Source organism: Cyprinodon variegatus, unplaced genomic scaffold (assembly GCF_000732505.1).
Source record: "Cyprinodon variegatus isolate N-32 unplaced genomic scaffold, C_variegatus-1.0 Scaffold35, whole genome shotgun sequence".
Lineage (NCBI taxonomy): Eukaryota > Metazoa > Chordata > Actinopteri > Cyprinodontiformes > Cyprinodontidae > Cyprinodon > Cyprinodon variegatus.
The window spans coordinates 1,743,419-1,752,821 of NW_015150488.1; the positions used below are offsets into that span (position 1 = coordinate 1,743,419).

General features: G+C 37.9%; 1 protein-coding gene across 2 annotated transcripts in view; it reads right to left on the reverse strand.

Annotated features, from left to right (window-relative positions):
- The window catches only part of znf469 (zinc finger protein 469), a 306,945-nt gene that overhangs the window by 279,319 nt on the left and 18,223 nt on the right, over positions 1–9,403 (reverse strand). The window lies entirely within an intron of this gene.

Consider the following 9,403-nt stretch of genomic DNA (forward strand, 5'->3'; position numbering starts at 1 on the left):
TTTAGGTTTGGTGACATGCTTAATTAGGAGGAGTGATTGCTGCAAGTTAGTGACTCACTGCCTTCAGCTGGGTTCCCTTAGATAAAAAAAAAAAAGTTGTAACGGTTTGTAAATTGAAGCTGTCTGCTCTATATAATAATTATTTTGGATGTATATAACTGACTGAATTTCTGTATGATTGTATTGGCTGTATAGCCTACCATATTTCCATAATTAACCTGAGATGATTTTTCAAGTGCCTTGAGATGGCTTTTCTTGAAAATTATTTAAGCAGAGTAAAATTTTGTTGAATTCTAGCCACTCTTTAGCAAACATCACATTTGTTTGGTGCACAACTACTCATTTTAATGTCAACAGATTCTTCCATCTGAAACCGCAGCTTCTCAAGACTTACAGAGGACTTTTTGTCTGTTTCTGTGATTAATGCTTTATTTGTCCACAATGTCTGTTTCGACGCCGACCATGTCTCCGAAGGTTTGCAGTTGTGCCATCCCCCTTTCTATTCCCGGACAAACTGAACAGTACTAAGTGAGAGTTTCAAGCCACTGGAGAATGTTTTAAAACCTAACCCTGCGATAAAACTCTCCAAAAATGTTTTGCCTTTTTGTTCACTAATTTCCCTCGACAAAGCTCAGTGCTCTTAATAGAAAATCTGGTTTAACTGTGAGATGTAAGCTACATTACTCACTGGGGTACTCTGCTTATTAATGAAGGGATTTCTAATGGCGGGAGCTGAGATTTGAGTTTTTCTAGGTGTATGATGCTTCAGGGAACCGATTAAATGTGGGTCTATGACATAAAATCCCACAAAAACAAGATTTAGATTCTGCCTTTAGGAAAAATTCTCTGTGGACATCTCTGGGTTTACTACAACATACCAAATGCATTCCTGTTGTACATGTAGTGGATGTTTACATAGGGATGTAGTATTCTACCCTGAGGCATCTAAGTGCACCCTTTTCAAAATTAATTCAAAACAAATCCAAAGATGTGTCTGCACAAATCCCCTCGTTTCCTCAGTCCACCAACATCCATATCCTCTCTCAGTGGTCTTCATAAAATACCACCTCCCACTTCCTTAACTGGAGGCTTATGTGTCCTTTCCACTCAATCTACTCAATCTACAGGGACTCAATGACTGTCCACACTCATTGTGTGAGGCTCTGAGCCCCTCACTCAACCACAGATGCTGGAAGCCTGTGTGGCTGTTTAGAGGCTGGGCCCCTGACATGTGGAAGTCGTTATAGAAGACAGAGATGAAGTGATATGCAGAACGATTGAAAATATGGATCAAGATCTAATGTCCAACCAAAACACAATCTCTCAGCAACAGCTCAAGTTTAATAGATGTAGGTATCTCAGCTCAAATTTTGATGAGTAATGGCTTGTAATCAGATGTCCTATCAGATAACACTGAAGTAACGCCAATATACAGTAAATATTAGACAAGCTTACAATTTAGTGATAAAGTAATTACTTCACGGTGAGGCACTAGGGCTGACAAGGCATATTTGCTAAACAATATAAACTGGTTAACTCTTAAAAAATAACAGAGTAAAATATAGTAAAAGGTGGTTCCTATCTCTGTTGCATGCATGCAACTGTTCCAGTTTAGGCAACATTCCAGCCAAGAAGTTGCATGCATTCAATGGGGATTTAATATAACATTTCAACAAAAAGAAATGTATTGCTCAAAATCTGCAGGAATACGATACATGACAGAGATGTTCATGGTAGAGATGTTCTGTTCTTCAGATCAGACCGAGAAAAGGTTCATACTAGGTCAGGAGGATACATCTGTTGATGCTGCGGCTTTTTTTGAGCCAAATATTATACACAGTCCTTACAGGTGTTTAGCTGTGACATGCTCCTGGAGAAGGCTATAGGCTGAGATATTGTTGCATTAACCTCATGTTCTCTTTCTACAGATGAATAAAACCACCTGCCTCTCTCCAAGACAAATCAATTAAAGAAGCTTGGATTCCAGTGACTGTAAGTCAGTTTTAACTACTGGCTTGAAGCTGATGCTGTATATTTAGCTGTGTTTGTCTCCTAGTGCCACTGCTGCCAAACTTCTTAAGGAAGCTTAGGTCCTTCGGCATTTGCAGCGAGATGCTTTATATAAATATATTTTTGTTGTGGAGAATGTGATCTCTTTCTCTATCATCTGCTAACAGTATCAGAGCAAATCAACAAGCTGATAAAGATGTTCCAGGAACTCCTCTAGAACCTCTGCAGACTATTTCACAAAGTAGATTCATAAAATGAAGAAGATTATGTACAACAGTGAGCATTTTCTTCAAGAGATTTTTAAACAACAACAGAGTCTCCAATCAGAGGCTTCTCCAGATCCAGTGCAAGACAGACCACTATAGAAGATCCTGCCTGCCTACAGCTATCAACACCTAGACCGACTTGATATAAAAACAATCAAAAATCCCTATGAGCCACATTTAATTTAATTTCAAAATTGAAAGAGTATTTTTTTTATTGAAATGCATTTTTGGTGTGTATGTTCTATGTTTTCCTTTTTCTTGGTACCAGTTCATGGGCATTTTAAGACAGAGGACAGTGCCACTGTCCAGCCCCCTGCTGTGGCCCCTTTACCAAAGAAAGAAAACTAAACAAATTTGTATTAATCAAACTAGGGCTTATAATCGATTGACCTGTCAATAATCTTTTATGATTAATCGATTAATAATCTGATAGCCAAAGACTCCTGAAAGTAGATTTTTTACAAAATAAAACCAGGCTTAAAGTTTTCCGCTTCAGGAGTTCTGGATTGAGTATATTGAAAAGTTTTCTTTTCCATCTTAAATCTTTAGATTTTTTTTTTTTTTTACAATTTTGATTTAATTACTGCTCTAAGTGTCTAAGTGCTCTTTCATCTAAAGGTGTATTTTGCAGTCTCTATTCTCCAGTAAACGATTTATCAATTCACACTAGATCAGTTGACGATTATTTCAATATTTGATTAATCCTGATTCATCCGATTTATTGTTTCAGCCCTAGATTTTGAACAAAATAGCAAAGTGACCTGTATTTATACCCTTCCCAATTGATCAAAGCCTTTATTCGCAAAACAGAAATTAAAGCTTACATGAAAGAGCCCTAATCTTAAGCTCTCTCTCCACAGAATGATATCAGATCAAAGTTGAGACTCTGGCAGGGCCAATCGAAAATAGGAACATAACTTCCTTTTCAAAGTAACATGCGGGTACCATTACCATTACTTTTAATTAAGATCCGGAATAAATACATTTATGTAAAAGAAGACATACTCCAAAGATGCATTTCTTTCATTTTTAGTTGTTCTACTTTAAAAATGTTCTATGATCACCTATATTTCCAAAAATCCACTGTGATTTTTAACTCCAGGCATGCTTTTACTGCATTGACAATGTCTTTGTGATAAAATCTCAATATTAAGCGAAGACTTTGTGATATAAATCTAATTTCTTTTTACATTACTGATATTAATTTTAAATTTTTAATCTTCCACATCAAAGGTTCAAATTCAGCTAGAACATTTATCACTTTTTTTAAAAAGTGCACAAAACTTATGGTTTGAAGTAAAAATTTCACATTTTCATGAAATCCCCAAGAAAATTCTGCTGAATTTTAGTTCACATCCTGTTCATTTTGGCATAAATCAGTCTCTTCCTCCTGTTTCTCCTTCAGAAAGCTTAATGACACCCACAGTCCCACTGAGGCAGTTTCTGATGAGGATTTGGCAAACAGTGGATGGATTTAAATAACGAGCCAAATGGATCTCACAGGTTCTGGTTTTTTTTGTTAGAGAATTTCCCCTATCTTTCAAAAATCTACTGTTTATCTTCTTTAATTCTTCTTTTGTACACACTGTATCTCAACCATTCTCCAGAAATTGCCTGTGAGATGCTTAAGGCCAAATGCTTGGACTGTAATGCCGTTTGACGTTTTCAATAAAAAAAAAAATCTGACAATCTGACATCTGATTCCCAGTCTGCAAAAGTCTAAATTAGTCTGCAGTAGTTGCGGTCAGCTGAAATACAAAATGTGTTATTCTGAGGAGGAACTGACCTAGAACGACCTCAGATGCAGTTGCCTGAACATGTTGGAATTTTTTTGATCCAAATCTGGAGGCATTCATTTAGTGTGAACTGATTAACAACTCAACTCAAAACATAAATTGTTGACAGCCAATAAAAATAGAGGCGGGAACCTGATATCCGCTGCGGGACTACTTCTTTCTTGAGAACTTTATTGGTCACAATATAACATTATAACCATAAATCAAAACCAGCGCTGGACAGATGAAAAAGAAAAAAAAAAAAACTAATCAAATCACGTATTGGGAAAAAAAGGAAAGACAGACAGATATCTTAAACTGAAATACAATATTACTAAAATGCCTCAAAATAAACAAAATAATTCACATGCTGCATATAAAGATAATGGAACCTGTTTACAAGCTTAATATTTTCTGAATAAAATAATTTTTTATATATTCTTTTCTAAATGTTTATTTGCATAATCCAGTCCAAACACTATGTTGTTGTCTGTAAATTTAGAAATATTGCTATTTTAAGATTAAAGCAAACAGAGAAAATCATCCTAATACGCATAAACAGTGTGTTAAATAATACATTTTTCAGCACAGGTGAAAAAAAAATATATATATTTTTTTTTTTATATTCTAATTTGCGAATTTAGCTGCTGCATGCTCTGAAGGCCAGATTCATCGGCTGATTATGTCATAGCACGGCATGGAGGCCTGTTCATATTGGAAGGCTCCTCGTTATGCGGCCGACAAATGCAGCCTTCTTTTTGAAGGACAGGTCCATCGTATCCTATATAGCCTTGAATATCACATATGTGATTCAATGCAAGTCCAAGTAAGCTGGCTGCTTCATGCTCGGAGGAAAAAGGTAAATGGCGTTGAATAGTGGTGAGTGTTTTAAGTGCAGTTTAATATAACACAAGTATGCAAATAGTTCCATCTGGAATTAATGAAAATAGCTGTTTTAAATGGTTATTGAGACAGATATGTGACGAATAATGTTTGGTTTATTTAAAAGGTTTTATCTGTCCATATGCAAATGGATTTGGCTGACATTGAAGCACAGATTTCAATATATACCCACAGTGTGGGGACTATAAATCTGATATTCGCGTTGCAGTGAGAAGTTCGGTATCCATTCTTTTCCTTCTTTGTTTGTCAACTATAACGGTTGCTAGGCGACAAAGTCTACAGGTAGCGAAAGCCGGAGAAGGCTAGACCTGATTGAATCCACCTCAAAAACACTTCCAGCCTCCTTATTTTCACTGACCTCAAAGGACACTGCTTGGATTTTACCACAATGATAAATGAATGAAATATCAAAATGAACAAAAGTCCTCACAGAGTAAAGGTAACAAGCTATTTTCTGATGATGGATATTTCAATACAAATAATGGGACAATCAATCTGCTAATTCTAACATTGAACTTAATCTTTAAAAACACTAAAAACAGAAAGGCATTTGTTAAAACAAAAAATGTTTTCTTGAAAAAAAGCTTTTGGGATGATTCAAATCTTGGTTGTTTCCCTACAAAAATATAATTTCTAATAAACTGCACAAGAGCATCCAAGATATTTTATATTATCAAAGCGGACAAGCAAAGGATGCTGATGTGCAGACTTACGTAGTTCACAGAGGTCTCCAATTTTCTGCAGAGCAGGCCACCACTAGACTCTAGCACAGTGGAGGTGTGCTCTCTGGAGTGATGAATAATTTCTGGCAATCTAATGGAGGAGTCTGGGTTTGGCGGTTGCCAGAAGAACAAGACACGTCTGTACTGTGCCAAGTGTTAAATTTGATGGAGGGAGGATTTTGTAAATTGTTTTTGTTGAGAAGCTTGGTTTGGCCCCTCGGTTCAAGAAAAAAAGGAACTCGGAATGCTTTAACATCAATGATTTTGTACAATTTCGTTTTCAGATTTTGGAGATAAACACTTTCTCTTCCAGCATGTTCACCAATGAACAAAGCAAGGCCTAAAGAAGAGGGAGAGTTTCTTCCAGAGGAGTTTTACTGGCCTTAGCTTAGTTCTGATAGAACTGCCACGTCTCTGGCATAGTGTTGGTTTCTTTCCTTCCTTCTCTGATCCTGCCCATTTTGTTCCCTATAAAACCAGCCTGCAAACTAGTCACTATTGCAAGATTAATTGAAAGCCTTTGGTGAATAAATTTCTAATGTTTCTATTCAGCCTGATCTTAATTTTTTTTTTTTTTTTTTGGCCCCCTTGGCTTTCTGGTCATGGGCACTGTTCTGTGCTCTGGTTAATGACCTAATCCCAAACCGCCCCTATGCACTACCCTTTAACTATGGAGTGTCACTCCCAATGAAGTCACATTTGCAGCTGTGGAGGCTGCCTTTAGTGAAGGTAGGTGGTATAAATGAGAATGAGACAGTCTTCTCCCCACTGGAAATGGAAAGCAGTCATTGCTCTGGCAAGTGATGCCCCATATGCATGGCTGTAGCTCTGTGGGGCAGGTTGACATGAAATCCAACATTTGCCAGTTGCTAGAAAATCAGTTTATACAGTCAACTATAGCAACTATTATGCTCTCTAAATGCCTGAATTGGACTTAAAATTCCAGCTCTGACTCTGATCCTACTTCCTGGTTACGGTTTGTGGATCTCGCTTCTGATTATCAAAACTTATTGTGTGTCTCTGCCTTCAACCGTCATTCTGCCCTTGGATCATCAAGCTATGCCAGCCCTTCATTTAAGCCAAACAGGTTTTTTCACACTCAGTGACCCCAGTGATAGCATCAAAGAACCAAAATTTATAATTCAAACTCCTCCCTAGATTCAAAAGTGGTATTCAGTGTAAATTTGTTCAATCTTATCACTCGTTTTTCCCCCCCTTAACTGACCTCTCTGCATATATGAGGTTCCTGATCTTGCCACTGTGGTTTTCAAGCTGCAGTTTTAATAAACTTTCAAACACCTCTCTGTTGTTTTGTCTGGCTGCATTTTGAGTCTTTAGAATCATTTCCCGTTACAAGAACTATTTATGGATGAATTAGAGCGCAAGAGCCAGGCCATCTCATCCAACATCAGTTGATAACCTCACAGATGTGCTTCTGGAAGAATGGTCAAAAATTCATATAAACACATTTCTTAACGTCCTCCCAGGGGAGCTGAAGCGATTAAAGAAGCAAAGAGAGGAACAAAGCTATATTTTAAGAATGTGATGTCACAGGTTCATATGCAGTTCAATACAGGCGAGTTGAAAGCTTTTGGCAATGTAGTGTATACACTTAAAGGAATAGTACACCCAAAACATGATTAGCCTTCATTTTCTACTCACCCCCATGCTGAACAACACTCTGGAGTACTTTTTTGATATCTCAAATGCATCTGGAGATCTGGGAGGCTTCTTGCTGTCTGACATTCAAATAATGGAGGTCTATGGTGCCCGAGGCAGAAAGGTCCATAAAAGTCCACAAAAAACGTGTCAATATTCCTCCATACTGCTCGTCCAATGTATTCCAAGTGTCCTGAGTGGGTAGCGTCCATAATTTACTCGAAACAAAGTCATTTAGAATGTTTTTAGAGCATAAACAGTAGTGTATAGGATTTCCTAAAAGCGCGTTCACGAGTCTACGGAAACCACGGCAGACCAAACCAGACGAAAGTGCGCATTCAGCTCGGCAAAGAACTCATGCTCTTCCTCAACACTGAAGTCCTCAGACATTTTTCTTTCGTTGTTTCTTTCTTTGCACAGGTAAACAGCACATTTCTTCTTCTACGCTTGTATTATCGGCAGAGCAGACGCTGAATGCGCACTTTCATCTGGTTTGGTCTGCCGCGGTTTCTGTAGACTCGTGAACGTGCTTTTAGGAAATCCTATACACTACTGTTTATGCTCTAAAAACATTCTAAATGACTTCGTTTCGAGTAAATTATGGACGCTACCCACTCAGGACACTTGGAATACATTGGACGAGCAGTATGGAGGAATACTGACACGTTTTTTGTGGACTTTTATGGACCTTTCTGCCTCGGGCACCATAGACCTCCATTATTTGAATGTCAGCAGACAGCAAGAAGCCTCCCAGATCTCCAGATGCATTTGAGATATCAAAAAAGTACTCCAGAGTGTTGTTCAGCATGGGGGTGAGTAGAAAATGAAGGCTAATCATGTTTTGGGTGTACTATTCCTTTAATATACTTCAAGGTAGAATATATACTTCTATAAAACATTAACATTCTATCTTGTCTAGTATTTTGCTATGCAGGATGATATTTAAGGAGAAACAAGAAAGCAAGAAATATTGTCATATTGTAATTGCTTATATTTCTCTGCCTTTTTTTTAAACCTTTCCAATCAAGTATTGAGTATTTTATAAGTATTGGTTTAGAGCTTACCCGTAATATTATACCCATAATAATATGACAGCCCTAAGGTAGGTTGCTTTGAAATGTTCACAATAAAGTTCTTGCTTTGAATGGAGCCACATTTTAAGAAATTAGATCCGGATCAAGACTTTAGCACTTTACTTCCTTGTGTCCATATTTCTAGGTTATATCTCCAGGTAGCACTCTCAACTGTATAAACCACTGATGTTTCTGAGCCAAAGAATCAGAGGGAACCAGCTGTGAAGCCTTTACCTATTTTTATCTCTGCCTCACGTCTGCTATCATGTGTTTGACACAACCTAAGCTCACTCCACATTAAAACCCATTAAAAATCAGTGGGGTCCAAATAAAGCAAATCAACAACCAGTAAAGGTCCGAATCTGTTACTTTAAACAGAATTTAACATTGAAATAAAATGGTGTGTTTATGCATACATGTTATACATTGACTTTTTAAATTATATATATATATATAACATATATAACAACAAGCCCACTAAACGTAAGGGCAGCTGACCTACGACAGCAGATCATAACCAAACTGGATCCCCTAGTACCACGACCAAGACTGCCAAGGCTAAGTGACAGAGTACCCTCTGAAAGTCTTCTAGAAGATGTAAATGCAGCACTACATACTATTCCTACTAAAGACATAACTGAGACCAACGAGCTGACCCACGCCACAGCTACAGTGATCCTAGAGATGCTTGGCTATAAGATAAACACCACAGGCCACAAAGCAGAACCCCCATGGAGAAGAAGGCTGGAAGCCAAGATCAAGGCAACACGAAGAGAGGTTAGTCAGCTCTCAGACCTGCAGAAAGGTGTAGGGAAGAGGTTACCTAAGTACAACAAGCTGTCGATTCCTGAGGCTCTAGAAACTGCCAAACAAAGACTCGGCGCCCTGGCCACCCGCCTAAAGAGATACAAGGGAGAAGCAGAAGCCAGGAGAATAAACCAGGTGTTCTCCACCAACCCATCCAAAGTGGACTCACAGTGGCAGGGTAATCCAAG